The sequence below is a fragment of the Peromyscus eremicus genome, chromosome 15, assembly GCF_949786415.1.
Source record: "Peromyscus eremicus chromosome 15, PerEre_H2_v1, whole genome shotgun sequence".
In the NCBI taxonomy this organism is placed as follows: Eukaryota; Metazoa; Chordata; class Mammalia; order Rodentia; family Cricetidae; genus Peromyscus; species Peromyscus eremicus.
Window position 1 is genome coordinate 23,990,285 of NC_081431.1, and position 17,662 is coordinate 24,007,946.

At 56.8% G+C, this 17,662-nt stretch overlaps 9 non-coding genes across 9 annotated transcripts; 3 read left to right on the top strand and 6 right to left on the bottom strand.

Moving 5' to 3' along the window:
- Positions 1–6,286: 6,286 nt before the first annotated feature.
- Positions 6,287–6,358, bottom strand: Trnae-cuc (transfer RNA glutamic acid (anticodon CUC)). The gene has a single exon. It is a non-coding gene; the product is annotated as a tRNA-Glu (tRNA).
- A 421-nt stretch (positions 6,359–6,779) lies between these two features.
- On the bottom strand, positions 6,780–6,851 carry Trnag-ucc (transfer RNA glycine (anticodon UCC)). The gene has a single exon. It is a non-coding gene; the product is annotated as a tRNA-Gly (tRNA).
- Positions 6,852–7,432: 581 nt separating this feature from the next.
- On the bottom strand, positions 7,433–7,504 carry Trnad-guc (transfer RNA aspartic acid (anticodon GUC)). Its single transcript has one exon. It is a non-coding gene; the product is annotated as a tRNA-Asp (tRNA).
- Positions 7,505–10,398: 2,894 nt separating this feature from the next.
- On the top strand, positions 10,399–10,481 carry Trnal-cag (transfer RNA leucine (anticodon CAG)). The gene has a single exon. It is a non-coding gene; the product is annotated as a tRNA-Leu (tRNA).
- Positions 10,482–11,176: 695 nt separating this feature from the next.
- On the top strand, positions 11,177–11,247 carry Trnag-gcc (transfer RNA glycine (anticodon GCC)). Its single transcript has one exon. It is a non-coding gene; the product is annotated as a tRNA-Gly (tRNA).
- Positions 11,248–12,667: 1,420 nt separating this feature from the next.
- Positions 12,668–12,739, bottom strand: Trnae-cuc (transfer RNA glutamic acid (anticodon CUC)). Its single transcript has one exon. It is a non-coding gene; the product is annotated as a tRNA-Glu (tRNA).
- A 406-nt stretch (positions 12,740–13,145) lies between these two features.
- Positions 13,146–13,217, bottom strand: Trnag-ucc (transfer RNA glycine (anticodon UCC)). Its single transcript has one exon. It is a non-coding gene; the product is annotated as a tRNA-Gly (tRNA).
- A 404-nt stretch (positions 13,218–13,621) lies between these two features.
- Positions 13,622–13,693, bottom strand: Trnad-guc (transfer RNA aspartic acid (anticodon GUC)). The gene has a single exon. It is a non-coding gene; the product is annotated as a tRNA-Asp (tRNA).
- Positions 13,694–14,210: 517 nt separating this feature from the next.
- On the top strand, positions 14,211–14,293 carry Trnal-cag (transfer RNA leucine (anticodon CAG)). Its single transcript has one exon. It is a non-coding gene; the product is annotated as a tRNA-Leu (tRNA).
- Positions 14,294–17,662: the final 3,369 nt, after the last annotated feature.

A 17,662-nucleotide genomic window follows, 5' to 3' on the forward strand; every position in this document is an offset into this window, starting at 1 on the left:
CCCGTGACTCGGCAGCAGGTGTTTTCTCACGCCTTCTTCCACCATGTGGAGGTGGAGAACCCCACCGCTGCCGATTCTCACTCGGCCCAGAGCCCACCCACACCCTTGGTCATCCACAGGGTCTTTGGCCCTACAGGACACTACTCCCTCTCTGCTGAGATCTCTGTTTCTCTATCTGTTTGTCTGTCTGTCTCTCTCTGTTACACACACATACACACACACACACACACACACACACACACACACACACACGCAGGCAGAGAGAGAGAGAGAGAGAGAGAGAGAGAAGACAGAGACAGAGAGACAGGTAGAAGTCTAGGCACAGGCCAGAGAGGCACAATCACAGACAACTCAATCCTAGTTCCCATCTGTCACCGGACCCATCCAAGGCATAACCGCCAGAGAAAGGCCCTGTCTAACCACAGGCACCTGGCTGGCCTCTGCCACCTGTTAAGTCCCTGACCTGCCTGCTCTCTGTCTTCAACAAAGGCCAGTGGGAGTGGTCGGGACTCCTGCAGCTTTTTAGTAAAGAGAGTGCAGAAACAGAACCAAGTGGGGCTCCTCAGTTCACTTTGGTCTGCAATCAGAGGGGAAACTAGGCAGCATATCAAGGGCAGGAGAGACCGGATGTTGGTACTAGGACATGGGGTTGTTACCCTGGCAATGGTGACGGCCACTCCTTCTTCTTCTTCTTCTTCTTCTTCTTCTTCTTCTTCTTCTTCTTCTTCTTCTTCTTCTTTCTTTTTTTCTTTCTTTCTTTCTTCTTTCTTCTTCTTTCTTCCTTCTTTCTTCTTCTTTTCTCTTCTACTAATTCTCCTTCTTCTTCCTCTTATACTACTACTTACTACTACTAATACTACGATTATTTTTCTCATTGTACTTCTTTTCCTCCTCCTGTAGCTAGAGTTTTCCTGCCTGGCCCACAGTCAGGACAAATCTCTCTCACCCGCCAGTCCCACAGCCGCTCAGACCCGACCAAGTAAACACAGAGACTTATATTGGTTACAAACTGTATGGCCATGGCAGGCTTCTTGCTAACTGTTCTTACAGCTTAAATTAATCCATTTCCATAGATCTATACCTTGCCACGTGGCTCATGGCTTACCAGCATCTTCACATGCTGTTTGTCATCATGGAGGCTGGCAGTGTCTCCCTCACCCAGCTTCCTGTTCTCTCAATTCTCCTCTCCGTTAGTCCCGCCTATACTTCTTGCCTGGCCACTGGCCAATCAGTGATTTATTTATTGACCAATCAGCAACACATTTGACATACAGACCATCCCACAGCATCCTCCTCCTCTTCCTCTCCTCCACCTCCTCGTCCTTGTCCTCCTCTATCTTCAACTCCTTGTTCTGCTGCTGCTGCTGCTGTGTTGCTGGTGATGCTCAGGGATGTTGGGATGAGAGGGAGTTGGAAATGAGCAGGAACAGAAGCAGCCCAATCTCTGCCCCGCAGGCTCCTGGAACCATCTCCTGGGGCCCCTGCCCATTTCGTTCTGAGTAGGGAGCAGGATCATGTTTTTAGTTGAGGTTGTTACTATTGTGATCAAATGTGTGAGAGAAAGCAACCTTGGGGTGAGAAGGTTTGATTTCTTCTTTCAACTCCTCAGCGCCACAGTGGTGGAAGTTTGGATGGGTGGTGGAGGTGGGGAGGGCTAGGTTTTGAGGCTTAGGAGGTCAGAGTCCGGTCTTGGGAGTGGTGTGGTGAGGTGAGAGACCTAGAGGCAGGAAGTGATGCAGAGCAGCTGCATGAGGGCTGCCTACTGGCTTGCTCAGCCTGCTCTCTTTTCCCACACAGGACCATCTGCCCAGGGATTGGCACCGCCCAGTCACCCACCTCCTCTCTTCATGTGCCCTCCCACATCCATCATGAATCAAACAATATCCTACAAACTCGGCTGAAGGCCCGTCTCAGGGAAGACTCTTCCTGATTAACATTCTCTCTTCTCAGTGGAGTCCAGGTTTTTGTCAAGTTCACCAGAACCAACCAGCATCCTTGACCCTTTGTCAGCCTGGCAGAAAACCAGGTCACTTACTGAGCCATAACCTTTCTGTTCTGTTCATCCCTCAGAGCTCATTTTAATCTCAACACCACAATGTAAAACATCAAGAAATGTCGTTGGTTTTGTTTTGTTTTTTTGTTTTTTTTTGGTTTTTGTTTGTTTGTTTGCATAATATTTTACTCTTGGGAGCCCGCCACCCAGTACTAAAAGAAATACACAGAGACTTATTCTTTCTTATGAATGCCTGGGCTTAGCTTGGCTCTTTTCTGGCCATCTTTTCTTAATTCAATTATCCCATTTAATTTTTTTCCCCTCTGAACTTTTACCTTTCTCTATCCTATATGCCTTTATTTTTATTGAGCGGCTGGCTGAATGGATGCCCCTGGGGTCTTCTTCTCCTTCTCCTTTTTTCGATACTCTCCTTACTTCTGCTCCTATTTATCCTCCCTGCCTGGCAGCCCTGTTCAACCCTCTGCATGCCAGCTATTGGCGGTTCATTCCTTTCTTAGACCAATAAGGTGTTTTAGGCAGTCAAAATAACACAGCTTCAAAAAAAAAAAAAAAAAAAAAAAAGCCGCCGGGCGGTGGTGGCGCACGCCTTTAATCCCAGCACTCAGGAGGCAGAGCCAGGCGGATCTCTGTGAGTTCGAGGCCAGCCTGGGCTACCAAGTGAGTTCCAGGAAAGGCGCAAAGCTACACAGAAAAACCCTGTCTCGAAAAACCAAAAAACAAACAAACAAACAAACAAACAAACAAAAACACAGCTTCAGGGTTAGACAAATGCAACGTGAAAGAGTGCCATCCTTCCTTCCATCATTAAGCAAATATTCCACATCATAATCCAATGGAACACATCTACAGCTAATATTCCACAACCAAGATCTTCATAGGTGCCACAGTCTTTTTCAAGTCAAAGATTCAATGTTCAGTGTTCTTAAAACACACAGAGTTTGGTTGTCGTTATTGTTTGTTTTGATTTTTTCTTGTTTTGTTTTGTTTTGTTTTAAGTTAAAAGAGGAAAGAATCCAGGCACGATCATTATCCTAGGAAAGCAAAACCGAAGTCCAACACTGTCACAAGCCCAGTGTCTGAGCTCTCCTGTTCACTGGCTCTCTTGTGGGTCCAGAGGGGGTGGACAGTCACCCTCCCTCCACTCTGCCACTCACAGCACCTGCAGCTGCTCTCCCAGGCCTAGATGGGCTCCACTCTGAGGCCGCTACTCCCCTTTGGTGGTTGTCCCGGGGTTCCTGCATCTCCAAACACCCACACCCACCCCCGCCTTCGCTGGTGATAGCCTGTGCTGGGCTCTCTTCGGGGACTCTCTGAGCATGTCATGTGGAAATGCCAAGCCTTCCAGTCGCAGTGGGGTTCACTGGAGGCTGCACCTTTGCTCATGTCCCCTCTCAGCCTCTCTCTGGGGACTGCAGACCCACCGCCCATCTCCAAGACTCTGCTGCTCTCTGGGATCCATCCTTCCACACTTTCAATGCCATCCCCACATAGGCGAGTCCTACACGTTTTAAAATTGGCTGGCTGGCATGAGGTTCAGGCTCTGCATGCTGACCTTCAGGAAGGTCCCGCTCCCGGTGGTTGGAGGGTGGGGAGGTTTCACCTCGGTGACGCTGCTGTCTTCATCAGCGCTGGCTTCTCAGCTCCAGTGGAGCACCATCAAGGTTTGTCCCCGCACAGTCAAGGTTTCACCTTGCTGGGTCTGGTCTCTTGGTCATAAACCACAGATGATTCTTCAGCCCCGGCTGAGCAGGACCACACCTTCTTCATTCCAAACACCCGAAGGGCCCCAATGGAGATCTCCCAGGGACTTCACTTGTGCCTGCTGAAACTTCAGGTGCAGGGCCTCAGTAGTCGTTAGCATCAGCACGGCTCTCTACATTCTCTTCCAAGCTGCCCCGGAGGTGCACAGCCAGCTTGGAGCAGTCAGGTGCTTTGCCTTCTGCCCACAGTTCAGAGGCCTTTCCCAATCCTCAGGAAGGCCAGGTGATCGGGTCTTTCACAGCAAGACTCCACTCCGGGAACCAGGTACCTCCTGAGTTAGTGTTTGTATTATGGTGATCAAACACCGTGACCAAAAGCAACTTGAGTGGAGAAGCGTTTGTTTCACTTTAAGGCTCCTGAGTCCCTCCCCGAGGGAAGCCAGGGTAGGATCCTGGAGGCAGGAACTGCTGTATTAGCTGTCTGTGGGAGAATGCTCCCTACTGGCTTGCTCAGCCAGCTGTCCTACACAGCTCAGGATTGCCTGCCCAGGGATGGGACAGCCCCTGGCCACAACTCACAACTCCCTCATCCCGTACCCGCCCCCTTCCCCGCACCCCAACACCATCCCTACTTCCCCCCGTGGGCTGTCCCACATCCATCACTCATCGCAGGCACACGCTATAGAGACGTTTTCTCACGGTACAGTCCCTCTTCCCAGAGCTGTCACGGTTCCAAACCCAGCTAGCACAGAGCCAGTCATCCCTGCATCCCTGCTGTTGGCTGTCGCGTCCGCCTCGACCAGCAAGGATGACGCGACGCCAGACTCTTCTCTAAGCAGTTTATTCAGGAACCTTGAACAATCTTCTGACCCCGGGGATAGTCTTTTTCTTCTTCTCTCTCTCTCTCTCTCTCTCTCACTCACTCTCACTCTCACACTCTCCTCTCTCACTCTCACAGTCACCCTCCCAGTCACTCTCACAATCACTCTACTGGGAAAGTCAGCCCACGCCCTTTATAGCCACTGGGCAAATCAACCCCGTGGTGCCACGTGGACAATGCCGCTAGGGTCAGACACGTGCAAGCAAGCCAGATTAGGTCCAGGTGTGCAGAAGCAAGCCAGATCCTAGCCTTAGCCAAATAAGGAGCACCTGCCATCGGGAAGGCAGAAGCCAGACACTGCGCCATCCTTGAGGCACGGCCGTGCACGGCTCTCTACAGTTGGCGTTCGATGTCCACGTTTGGATGACAGCTAGGGAAGGTTTGTCCGCTGTATGTCCTCCCCCCCCCCCCCCCCGCCGCCGGTCCCCACAGGCCTTCTCTCCGAGTCACACAGGTGGCCAGGGGCGCGGCCGGACAGCCCCTTCCCAGATGCAGCTTCACACTGGTGTCTCCCGGCCCCCGGGACTGGGAGGGCTTCTGGGACAGGGGAGGGCTGGAGTCCGGTGGGGAAAAGGCTCTGTCTGGGCTCCCCCAGGATCTGCTGGCATCTCCCACTGTGCCTGCGAATCGGGTGGAGCTCAATCCAGCCGTCAGCACTCAAGGATCTGACTCTGGGCCTCGGACTTGCTGGCACGGTCAGCACCGAGGGGACCCACACGGCGGTGAACCCAACAGGTGGACGGAGGTTCCGCTCCAGTTTTCGAACTCACACCTGCGCCTGCACCTCTTCCCCACACACATGCGCCCCGGTCCCCAAGGAGCGGGAGAAACAGGGGCATTGCAAACGCCAGACTTGGCCTCAGCTCTCCTTAGATGCTCCAGGGGCTTTCGAAGGAGGAAACCGGGGCTGGGGACGCGCACTGCCCGCCCTGGCGGCGACGCTGAGTAAGGTAACCACACCAGATGCTTTCGCCTTGACCCGATCGTCTGCCCCGCAGTAACACCTCCCCATGGCAACCCCACGACACACCGCAGGTCCCGTCCCTCCCCATCCCATACCAACACCACCCTGGAGTTTTTCAAGATATACATAAAAATATAACATACATATGTACGTACGGACACACACACACACACACACACACACACACACACACACTGAAAAATAATGTCTCCATTTGTTTGAAGCGGACGTTGAGTTGTAAAGATCAGGATAAGGCTCACAGGGAGCCTGTGAGGAGGCAGGTGAGTCAGGTGTGCAGGTGGGGGAATTCTTCTGGACCTCAGAGCAGGCGGGGGAGTGAGGTGGAGACTCTGTGGGGTCCATGAGTGGCTCGGAAGCGTGTGCGCGAGGGCTGCGTGGTGGGTGGGTGTGCCCGCGTGATGGTGGCGGTGTGTAAGCTGGGCAGGACGGGAAGCAGCAAGGCTGAGCTGTCCAAGCGCAGAGTTGGCGTCTTGTGTGAGAGACGGTGGGCGGCAGTGGGAAGCTAGGCAAAGGGTGGGCTGTGCAGACAGGGAGCGGGCCATGTTGTGTTGGGTGGGGGCGTGAGAGCAGCAGGGGCGAGCAGAGCCGCGATGCCCCTGAACAAAAGGGAGGCGTGTGGTTTGTTGGCGCCAAGGATCCCGCGTGAGGTGGCAAGAGGAGACAGAGGGCTGGGAGGAGGCGAGGGTCCAGAGAGGAATAAGAAAGGCTTCCCTGACCGGGAATCGAACCTGGGCCGCGGCGGTGAGAGCGCGGAATCCTAACCACTAGACCACCAGGGAGCATAGACCACACCTGACTGTTCCGACACTCGCCTCCCGGAGCCAGGCTGACAGCCAGCCTCAAGGACAAAAAGCCCGCCGATCTGTCCGCCTGCCTGGCGCAAGAGCCGATTTCCCCGCATTACCGGCCTTACCAGATGCCGTTCGGGGTTCGCGGGCACCTGGGTCTACTTCTGCCCTGCCCTCTGCCCACTTCCCGCTGCCCTCTGGCGATTCGCGGACAAGCCCAGCCCATCCTCGCGGATTAGACGCCTGGACCTGGCAGTTCTCCTCCCGCTAGAAACACCCTCAAAACGTGTCGGACCCCCTGCCTTCTTCCTTAGCTCAGTGGAGCGATGGTGTTGGCCGCGCAGTCTCGGGACAAGCTGAGACGCCAGACAGGGCCAGCCTCGGCCCTGGATCTTGGCAAAACACGGGCAGCTGCGTTGGCCGGGAATCGAACCCGGGTCAACTGCTTGGAAGGCAGCTATGCTCACCACTATACCACCAACGCCACACCGCCAGGACGGCGCCCACACGACGCCGGGGACTGACACCGGACAGTGCACAGCGGTGACGGCGACGTCGTCTACCGGCTCCCGCCCTGAGCCCTCCCCACGGGGACCGCCCCGACGTCAAAGCCAACGCCACCGCCCGAGCCACCGCCAACCCGGGCTCCGCCGCTGCGCGCTGTTCCCCGCCGTCCCAGCCGCGCCTCCCGCACGCACACGCCGGGCCCTTGTGGGCGCTCTCGCCACCTGACTGCAGCAGCAACCCGGCGCGCCGCGAGGGCCACGGGGAAGAGCGAGCGTCGGGGACCGCTCGGGGCGGGTCACCACCAAGACTCGCCTGACGCACCGGGGGCTCAGGACACGAGAGTCCATGGGGGCGGCTCTCACAACCGTCTTCTGGTCGGGAGGGCGACCCGTTCCCTGGCGTCGGATTGCTGGGCCAGGTGCCAGGTGCCAGGCGAGGGCCCGAGGGTCCGCAGGCGGGTGAGCAGTCCGGGCCGTGGGCAGCCCGATCCCGGCGCTTGGAAAAGGACCAAGGGCCAGCGCAGCCGTGGGCGACGGTCTGGCTAAAAAGATGGCACGTCTCCTCGTCGGGGAATCGAACCCCGGTCTCCCGCGTGACAGGCGGGGATACTCACCACTATACTAACGGGGAGGACCGCGACGACGACCTCATCGCCACGCCGGGCCCTCTCCGTCGCTCCAGCCAGGTCCTAAGCTCTCCCTCTCACCTTGGCCGACCCCCGCACCCAACCCCAGAGTCCCCGGGACGCCGCCACAACGCCCCTCGCACCAGGACCCGAACCCGCAACCCTGTGTGATCACCGCGTCCCCCGCCCCCTGCCCCCGCCCGGGCTGTTGAGCGGGGCTCTCAGAGGTGACAGCTTTCTGCCGCCCTCGCCCACGCCATCAGGAGAGGCTGCACCCACACCTGCGCGGCCCTGCGGCGGCTGGGCTGCTGCCCCAGACGCACCCCCACCGCACCCCGGGGACCTGCAGCGACTTTGGCGCCTAGGAGCGTCTCCACGTCCACGCGGTGGACACCGGGCGAGGCCCGCAGCCTCAGCACCCGGACCGCCACGTGCCCGTGCGCTCCGTGGCTCCAGCTCTGCCCGGCGCGCGCGTGGCCCCCGGGTTTCATCCAGGCTGGCGGCCTCTGTGTCATACCGTCCATCAGTATCCCCAAGCTGTCTAAGGCGCTGCGTTCAGGTCGCAGTCTCCCCTGGAGGCGTGGGTTCGAATCCTACTCCTGTCACGCTCATATTTTGGCCACCTCACCCCGAGATATCGCAGCTCGGGCCTCCTTCCACAAACCTTCCAGCACCACAGCACCCCTCGGACCGGCAACCTTCCCTGTTCCTAGAGGAGCGCCCTCCGCTCAGCTCCCACCAACTCCTGGAGGAGAGTGGATGGGGAGCGTGCTGCTCGCCCTGGTTGGCATCGGGGAGGCTGGCATAAGTAAAGCGGCCGCTCCTGAGCATCCCGGCAGCCCAGCCAGCCAGCCAGCCAGCCTTCCCGGTGCCATTCTTTTGCCAACACAAGACTTGGTCCATCAGGACCGGTCACTCATAAGTGTTTGTCCGGGCCTCACGCCCGACAGCCGTTTTTGCCCATTTCATTCCCTCCAACTCCCGGGTGTACACCCACCGCACCCATCTCGGTGGTCTGTGGACGTCGAGGATTCTCGTGTGCGGAGGTGGTCTTTCCCTGCGAACGCCTGCCAGACGCTTGGTGCACGAAGAGTTGAAACTAGGTAGCATATCAAGAGCAGGAGAGACGGGATGTTGGTAGGACCACTCCTGCAGCTTCTGCTGCTGCTGCTGCTGCTGCTCCTATACCTGCTCCTCCTCCTCTACTCCTCTTCCTTCTCTCCACCTCCTGTTCCTCATCCTCCTCCTTTTGTTCTTCTAATTCTTTTCTTGTCCTTCTACTAATTCTTCATCTACTTCTAGTTTTTCTTCTCCTTCTTCTTTTCTACTACTATTAATACTCCACTTTTTCTTATTGTACTTCTTGTTCTTTTCCTCCTCTTCCTCCTCTTCCTCCTCCTCCTCCTCCTCCTCCTCCACCTGCTGTGGGATATTCTGTATGGCAAATGTGTTGCTGATTAGTCAATAAATAAAACACTGATTGGCCATTGGCTAGGCAGGAAGTGTAGGCGGGACAAGGAGGAAAATAAAGCTGGGAAGTGGAAGGCTGAGTCAGAGAGACACTGCCAGCCTCCATGATGAGAAACAGCATGTGAAGATCCTGGTAAGCCACGAGCCATGTGGCAAGGTATAGATTTATGGAAATTGATTAATTTAAGCTGTAAGAACAGTTATCAAGAAGCCTGCCACGGCCATACAGTTTGTAACCAATATAAGTCTCTGTGTTTACTTGGTTGGGTCTGAGCAGCTGTGGGACTGGCAGGTGAGAGAGATTTGTCCTGACTGTGGGCCACTCAGGAAAACTCTAGCAATATCCACCTCCTCATTTTCCTTCCCCTTCTACTTCTTCTGTTTCTTCTGCTGCTGGTCGTTCTGCTTTTGTTGCTGGTGATGCTCAGGGGTGTTGGAATGAGAGGGAGTTGGCAATGAGCAGGAACAGAAGCAGCCCAATCTCTGCCCCCAGGCTCCTGGAACCATCTCCTGGGGCTCCTGCCCGTTTCTTTCTGAGTAGGGACCAGGATCGTGTTTTCAGTTGAGGTTGTTACTATTGTGATCAAATGTGTGACTGAAAGTAACCTTGGGGTGAGAAGGTTTGATGTCTTTTTTCAACTCCTTGGTGCCACAGTGGTGGAAGTGTGGATGGGTTGTGGAGGTGGGGAGGGCTGGTTTATGGGGCTTAGGAGGTCAGAGTCGGACTTGGGGGAGGTGTGGTGAGGTGAGAGACCTACAGGCAGGAAGTGATGCAGAGGACCTGCATGAGGGCTGCCTACTGGCTTGCTCAGCCTGCTCTCTTTTCCCACACAGGACCATCTGCCCAGGGATTGGCACCGCCCACTGACCCACCTCCTCTCTTCATGTGCCCTCCCACATCCATCGTGAATCAAACAATATCCTACAAACTCGGCTGAAGGCCCGTCTCAGGGAAGACTCTTCCTGATTAACATTCTCTCTTCTCAGTGGAGTCCAGGTTTTTGTCAAGTTCACCAGAACCAACCAGCATCCTTGACCCTTTGTCAGCCTGGCACACAACCAGGTCTCATATTGAGCCATAACCTTTCCTTTCTTGTTCTTCCCTCAGAGCTCATTGTAATCTCAACACCACAATGTAAAACATCAAGAAATTTCGTTGGTTTTTGCTTTTTCTTTTTGTTTGTTTGTTTCTTGGTTTGCTTTCATAGTATTTTACTCTGGGAGCCCACCACCCAGCACTCAAATAAACACACAGAGACTTATTCTTACTTATAAATGCCCGGGCTTAGCTTGGCTCTTTTCTGGCCATCTTTTCGCAGCCTCAGCACCCGGACCGTCACGTGCCCGGCGCCCCGTCTCTCCAGGTCCGCCCGGCGCGCGCGTGGGCGCCGCTGCCAGCCAGGCGAGCGGCCTCTCCATCAGACCCGCCGTCAGGATGGCCGAGCGGTCTAAGGCGCTGCGTTCAGGTCGCAGTCTCCCCTGGAGGCGTGGGTTCGAATCCCACTCCTGACAATCTCATCTTTTGGCCTCCCCACCCGAGAGATCGCAGCTCGGGCCTCCTTCCACAACCTCTCCAGCGCCTTCGCTCCCCTCGCACCCGCAATTTTCGCTGCCACACCTGTGCCTAGAGGAGCGCCCTCCTCTCAGTTGCCACCAACTCCTGGAGGAGAGCGGATGGGGCGCGTGCAGGAGTCAGTGAGGAGGCCGCTCCCGAGCACCCCGGCAGCCCAGCCAACCTACCCGGTGCCATTCTTTTGCCAACACAGGACTTGGTCCACCCCGACCCGACACCCGGAACAATTCCCCCAGCCCTCGTGCCCGCCGCCCAGTTTTGCACATTCCACTCCCTCCAACTCCCGCGGGAGTCGCCCACCGCACCCATCTTGGTGATCTGTGGTCGTCGGGGATTCTCGTGTGTGGAGGTGGCCTTTCCCTGCGAAAGCCTGCCAGATGCATGGTGCTCGCACAGCCACGCGCCCACCCGTCAGCCCGTGGGCCAGCAGGGGCAAGGTTGTCGTGGGCCCTGGGCATCCGTCCTGGAGAGGCGCGCTTGAGCCCCAGAGCCTCAGTCTGGACCGGGGACTCTCCTGTTCGTGGCCGTGGCGCTCCCCTGGTCGGTCCATCCAGCCAGGGCCCAGGATCCAGCTGATGCAGGGACTGTCGGGGAGCAGAGGCTGTGGCAGCAGTCGGGGAGAGTTTTGGCCATGGCATGGGTGGTTCAGTGGTAGAATTCTCGCCTGCCACGCGGGAGGCCCGGGTTCGATTCCCGGCCCATGCAGAGTCCAGTCTCTTTTGGTCCTCAGCCACAGGTCCAGTGTCCCCTCTGTCTATCCTAGTCGTCCCAGTCTAAGGTGCGCACCCCAAGCACACAACACAATTCCTGGACAAGGCCAGTGCCAGCTGCGCTCCAGTGAGCCAGCGCCTACCCACCTACCATGCGCTTCTCAACTCAGCCAGCCAGGCCCAACTGCAAAGACACTGCATCCCTCACTCACTTCCTGGGCACTTCAAAGCACCTGCCATACCTAGCCTCTCCTGTGCACACTGGCGCCAGCAGCCAGCACCTCCATGGTTCTTATAACCCGCCCCCGACATCACCCACACCCCACACCTCCATCCTCCCACCCCACAGTACCGGCCCCACACAGCCTGCCTCTCTCACCATGGAGACTTACTTGGCTTACCTCTCTTGATGTTGGGGGTGGGCGCTGAAACGCGTCCCTGGTCCTGGACCTCCTTGTGCCTCCTTTGCTGAGGAGGGACAGCCCCGGTAGGGACGAGGGGGCCTTATTTCCCCTAGCACATTGCCCACGGCAACTCGTCTAGACCATTGAGAGCATCCCAGCTCCCGTGACTCGGCAGCAGGTGTTTCCTCGCGCCTTCTTCCACCATGTGGAGGTGGAGAACCCCACCGCTCCCGAGTCTCACTCGGCCCACAGCCCACCCACACCCTTGGCCATCCACACGGTCTTTGGCCCTACAGGACACTACTCCCTCCCTGCTGAGATCTCTCTGTCTCTCTGTTTCTCTATCTCTGTCTGTCTGTCTCCCTCTGTTACACATACACACATACAAAGAGAGAGAGAGAGACAGAGGAGAAGGAGGGAGGGAGAGGGAGAAGGAGAAAGTTCAGGTACAGGCCAGAGAGGCACAGACAACTCAGACTTTGGAATTTTGGCTCCATTTGTTTGAAGCGGACGTTGAGTTGTAAAGATCAGGATAAGGCTCACAGGGAGCCTGTGAGGAGGCAGGTGAGTCAGGTGTGCAGGTGGGGGGCTTCTTCCGGACCTCAGAGCAGGCGGGGGAGTGAGGGGGAGACTCTGTGGGGTCCATGAGTGGCTCGGAAGCGTGTGCTCGAGGGCTGCGTGGTGGGTGGGTGTGCCCGCGTGATGGTGGCGGTGTGTAAGCTGGGCAGGACAAGAAGCAGCAAGGCTGAGCTGTCCAGGCGCAGAGTTGGCGTCTTGTGTGAGAGACGGTGGGCGGCAGTGGGAAGCTAGGCAAAGGGTGGGCTGTGCAGACAGGGAGCGGGCCATGTTGTGGTGGGTGGGGGCGTGAGAGCAGCAGGGGCGAGCAGAGCTGCGATGCCCCTGAACAAAAGGGAGGCGTGTGGTTTGTTGGCGCCAAGGATCCCTTGTGAAGGGGCAAGAGGAGACAGAGGGATTGGAGGAAGGTAGGGTCCAGAGAGGAAGAAGAAAGGCTTCCCTGACCGGGAATCGAACCCAGGCCGCGGCGGTGAGAGCGCCGAATCCTAACCACTAGACCACCAGGGAGCACAGGGAAAAAGCAGACGGTCACGACACTCGCCTCTGGGAGCCAGGCTGACAGCCAGCCTCAAGGACAGAATGCCCGCCTGGCGTGAGAGCCGATGTCCCGGCGTTACCGGACTTAATGGATGCCGTTCGGGGCTCACGGGCACCTGCGCCTACTCCTGCCCTGCCCGCTGCCCACCCCGGCTGCTCTCTGGCGATCGCCGCCAAGCCGGGCTCCTCCTCGCGGATTAGACGCCTGGCCCTGGCGGTTCTCCTCCTGCTAGACAAACCCTCAAAATATCTCGGCCACCTGTCTCCTTCCTTCTCTCAGTGGAGCGATGGTGTCGGCCGCGCAGTCTCGGGACATGCTGAGAGACTCCAGACAGGGCCAACCTCTGCCCTGGACCTTGGCAAAAGATGGGGAGGTTGCGTTGGCCGGGAATCGAACCCGGGTCAACTGCTTGGAAGGCAGCTATGCTCACCACTATACCACCAACGCCGCACCGCCGGGACGGCACCCACACGACGCCGGGGACTGATACCCGACAGTGCACAGCGGCAACGGGGACGTCGTCTACCGGCTCCCGCCCTGAGCCCTCCCCACGGGGACCGCCCCGACGTCAAAGCCAACGCCACCGCCCGAGCCACCGCCAACCGGGGCTCCGCCGCTGCGCGCTGTTCCCCGCCGTCCCAGCCGCGCCTCCCGCACGCACACGCCGGGCCCTTGTGGGCGCTCTCGCCACCTGACTGCAGCAGCAACCCGGCGCGCCGCGAGGGCCACGGGGAAGAGCGAGCGTCCGGGTCCGCTCGGGGCGGGTCACCACCAAGACTCGCCTGGCGCTTGGAAGGGGACCAAGGACCAGCGCAGTCGTGGTCGACGGTCTGGCTAAAAAGATGGCACGTCTCCTCGTCGGGGAATCGAACCCCGGTCTCCCGCGTGACAGGCGGGGATACTCACCACTATACTAACGGGGAGGAACGCGACGAGGATGTCATCGCCACGCCGGGCGCTCTCCGTCGCTCCAGCCAGGCCCTAAGCTCTCCCTCCCACCATGGCCGACCCTCGCACCCAACCCCAGAGTCCCCGGGACGCCGCCACAACGCCCCTCGCACCAGGACCCGAACCCGCAACCCTGGGTGATCACCGCGTCACCCGCCCCCTGCCCCCGCCGGGGCTGTTGAGCAGGGCTCTCAGAGGTGACAGCTTTCTGCCGCCCTCGCCCACGCCATCAGGAGAGGCTGCACCCACACCTGCGCGGCCCTGCGGCGGCTGGGCTGCTGCCCCAGACGCACCCCCACCGCACCCCCGGGACCTGCAGCGACTTTGGCGCCTAGGAGCGTCTCCACGTCCACGCGGTGGACACCGGGCGAGGCCCGCAGCCTCAGCACCCGGACCGCCACGTGCCCGAGCGTCCCGTCGCTCCAGGTCCGACCAGCGCGCGCGTGGGCGCCTGCTGCCAGCCAGGCGAGCGGCCTCGGGGTCAGACCCGCCGTCAGGATGGCCGAGCGGTCTAAGGCGCTGCGTTCAGGTCGCAGTCTCCCCTGGAGGCGAGGGTTCGAATCCCACTCCTGACATGCTCATCTTTTGGCAGCCCCAGTCCAAAAGATGGACTCACGCCTCCTTCCATAACCTCTCCAGTACCGGCCCCACACAGCCTGCCTCTCTCACCATGGAGACTTACTTGGCGGACCTCTCTTGATGTTGGGGGTGGGCGCTGAAACGCGTCCCTGGTCCTGGACCTCCTTGTGCCTCCTTTGCTGAGGAGGGACAGCCTCAGTAGGGACCACAGTGCCTTATTTCCCCTAGCGCATTGCCCACGGCAACTCGTCTAGACCATTGAGAGCATCCCAGCTCCCGTGACTTGGCAGCAGGTGTTTCCTCGCGCCTTCTTCCACCATGTGGAGGTGGAGAACCCCACCGCTCCTGAGTCTCACTCGGTCCAGAGCCCACCCACACCCTTATCCATCCACAGGGTCTTTGGCCCTACAGGACACTACTCCCTCCCTGCTGAGATCTCTCTGTCTCTCTGTTTCTCTATCTCTGTCTGTCTCTCTCTCTGTTACACATACATACACATACACACAGACAGACACGCACACACAGAGAGAGACAGAGAGACAAAGAGAAAGAGAGAGGTCCAGGTGCAGGCCAGAGAGGCACAAACACAGACAACTCAATCTTAGTTCCTTCTGTGCCAGCCCAGGGCACTTGCTGGCAGGTCTCCTCAGTGCTCCCTGGTTTTCTGAGACCTGGGTATTCCAGGCTACCTATTGGCTGTTGTGTGGGTGGGGCATCCTCATCACTCCGCCCAACTGACAGGCCAGTCTGACAGTTTGTCCTCTCCACAGACTCTGTGCTTCATAGCTTCTCCAGCCTCCCAACTGCTGGAAACTGTGTCCCTTCCTGCAGTCCGACTCCTCTTTGCTCCGGAAGGCGGTGGCTTCCACGAAGGAAGGCCTTCACCCATCTGTCACCGGACCCATCCACCACACACCTGACAGAGAAAGGCCCTGTCTAACCACAGGCACCTGGCTGGCCTCTGCCACCTGTTAAGTCCCTGACCTGCCTGCTCTCTGTCTTCAACATAGGCCAGTGGGAGTGGTCGGGAACCCCGCAGCTTTTTAGTAAAGAGAGTGCAGAAACAGAACCAAGTGGGGCTCCTCAGTTGACTTTGGTCTGCAATCAGAGGGGAAACTAGGTCGCATATCAAGGGCAGGAGAGACCGGATGTTGGTACTAGGACATGGGTTGTTACCCTGGCTATGGTGATGGCCACTCCTGCTGCTACTACTACTGCTTCTTCCTCCTCCTCCTCCTCCTCCTCCTCCTCCTCCTCCATTTCCTCCTGCTCCTCTTTCTCCTCCATCTCCTCCTCCATTTCCTCCTCTTCCTCCATTTTCTCCACCTCCTCCTCCTCCTTCCTCCTCTTTTCTTCTTCTCATTCTTTTTCCTCTTCTACTACTACTACTACTAATACTACGATTGTTTTTTCTTATTGTACTTCTTTTCCTCCTCCTCCTCTTCCTCTCCTCCACCTCCTCTTCCTGTTCCTCCTCTCCCTTAAACTCCTTCTTCTGCTGCTGCTGCTGTTGTTGTTGTTGCTGGTGATGCTCAGGGATGTTGGGATGAGAGGGAGTTGGAAATGAGCAGGAACAGAAGCAGCCCAATCTCTGCCCGCAGGCTCCTGGAACCATCTCCTGGGGCTCCTGCCCGTTTCTTTCTGAGTAGGGAGCATGATCATGGTTTTAGTTGAGGTTATTACTATTGTGATCAAATGTGTGACTGAAAGCAACCTTGGGGTGAGAAGGTTTGATTTCTTCTTTCAACTCCTCAGCGCCACAGTGGTGGAAGTGTGGATGGGTGGGGGAGGTGGGGAGGGCTGGGCTTATGAGGCTTAGGAGGTCAGAGTCGGACTTGGGGGAGGTATGGTGAGGGGAGAGACCTAGAGGCAGGAAGTGATGCAGAGGACCTGCATGAGGGCTGCCTGCTGGCTTGCTCAGCCTGCTCTCTTTTCCCACACAGGACCATCTGCCCAGGAATGGCACCGTCCAGTCACCCACCTCCTCTCTTCATGTGCCCTCCCACATCCATCGTGAATCCAACAATAACCTACAAACTCGGCTGAAGGCCCATCTCAGGGGAGACTCTTCTTGATTTCCATTCTCTCTTCTCAGTGGAGTCCAGGTTTTTGTCAAGTTCACCAGAACCAACCAGCATCGTTGACCCTTTGTCAACCTGGCACACAACCAGGTCACTTACTGAGCCATAACCTTTCCTTTCTTGCTCTTCCCTCAGAGCTCATTTTAATCTCAACACCACAATGAAAACATCAAGAAATTTCGTTGGTTTTTGCTTTCTCTTTTTGTTTGTTTGTTTGTTTGTTTGTTTTTTGTTTCTTTGTTTGCTTTTATAATATTTTACTCTTGGGAGCCCGCCACCCAGCACTGCAATAAATACACAGAGACTTATTCTTACTTTTAAATGCCCGGGCTTAGCTTGGCTCTTTTCTGGCCAATCTTTCTTAACTTCAGTTATCCCATCTAATTTTCCCCCCCTCTGGACTTTTACCTTTCTCTATCCTATATACCTTTCTTTTATTGATCGGCTGGCTGAGTGGCTGTGTGGCTGGCCCTTGGCATCCTCCTCTCCTTCTCCTTTTCTCCATACTCTCCTTACTTCTGCTCCTATTTATTCTCCCTGCCTGGCAGCCCTGCTCAGCCCTCTCCATCCCAGCTATTGGCCGTTCAGCCCTTTCTTAGACCAATAAGGTGTTTTAGGCAGTTCAAGTAACACAGCTTCACAGAGTCAGACAAATGCAACATCAAAGAGTGCCATCCTTCCTTCCATCATTAAGCAAATATTCCACATCATAACAAATGGAAGACATCCACAGCTAGTATTCCACAACCAAGAACTTCATAGGTGCCACAGTCTTTTTCAAGTCAAAGATTCAACGTTCAGTGTCCTTAAAATACACAGAATTTGGTTGTTGTTATTGTTTGTTTTGATTTTTTTTCTTGTTTTGTTTTGTTTTAAGATAAAGGCTCTTGTGCACGAAGAGGAAAGAATCCAGGCACGATCATTATCCTGGGAAAGCAAAACTAAAGTCCAACATTGTCACAAGCCCAGTGTCTGAGTTCTCCTGGTCACTGGCTCTCTTGTGGGTCCAGAGGGGGTGGACAGTCACCCTCCCTCAGCTCTGCCATTCACAGCACCTGCAGCTGCTCTCCCAGGCCTAGATGGGCTCCACTCTGAGGCCGCTGTCTCCTTTGGTGGTTGTCCTGAGTTCACACATCTCCAAGACCCTCGCCTTCGCCTGTGATAGCCTCTGCTGGGCTCTCTTCAGGGACTCTCTGAGCATGTCATGTGGAAATGCCAAGCCTCCACTGTTCCCCACGATCCACCACTTCCGGTCGCAGTGGGGTTCACCCGAGGCTGCACCTT